The following is a 776-nucleotide window of genomic DNA, read 5'->3' as shown; positions in this document are numbered from 1 at the left end:
ATCAAAGTGACAGAAGATTCAGTGGTTTAACAGCTGGAGAAATTTTCATTACATGAATGAGATTTAGATAACACTTCCATTAACAGAACTTAAGATCAATGTCCCTAAACATACCATTCCCAAATCAAGACTTTATTGTGTGTTTTAACACTTTAGAGCCACAAAGTTTTTCTTACTCGAGCTGACTACAACACAATTTGGAGTGAAAATTATTTAAATAAATGTTCAGAGAATTTATTGAAAACCCCCAGCAAGCAGCTGAAGTTGACTTTACCACACCAAAAAAGTTAAAGTAAAATAATATAAAATAAAGAAACAAAATGGTATAAAATAAAATGCAGATCTTTCAAATGGTCTGCGTGTATCTGTCCTAGCTCTCAAATGATACTCATGGAATCCACTGATAGGTTGGGAAAGTGAAAAGGACAACGGAAGAACTCAACTTTAGTCTACCTTCCCACCCACCATTCTTTTAAACTGATAAGAACAAATACTACACTTGATCTTAGTCAAAAGGCCAAGAAGCAATACCACCATTCTTTTAAATAGAGAAAGTAAGTGAGGACTATGACACTATTTAAAAATTCTATTTTATGGTATAGCTCTTCGAAAATACATTTACTGAATAAAAGGAACTCCTTTGATTTGGACATTGATATTTCTGCAAATATCTGTAAATTAGTAGTAGTCCAGAAACAAATCTTACTCCTTTCTACTTGTTTAGACTCTGGCATATAATACAGGGACACCCTGTGCATTTATGAAATTGTTAAAAT

At 32.6% G+C, this 776-nt stretch overlaps 1 pseudogene; it reads right to left on the bottom strand.

Moving 5' to 3' along the window:
- Positions 1-390: 390 nt before the first annotated feature.
- LOC120245048 lies at positions 391-529 on the bottom strand (annotated as a pseudogene).
- Positions 530-776: the final 247 nt, after the last annotated feature.

The sequence above is a fragment of the Hyaena hyaena genome, unplaced genomic scaffold (genome assembly GCF_003009895.1).
Source record: "Hyaena hyaena isolate Hyena2069 unplaced genomic scaffold, ASM300989v1 scaffold_399, whole genome shotgun sequence".
Taxonomy (NCBI): domain Eukaryota; kingdom Metazoa; phylum Chordata; class Mammalia; order Carnivora; family Hyaenidae; genus Hyaena; species Hyaena hyaena.
The sequence above is the reverse complement of the archived record's forward strand: the minus strand, read 5'-3'. Positions and strand labels throughout refer to the sequence as shown.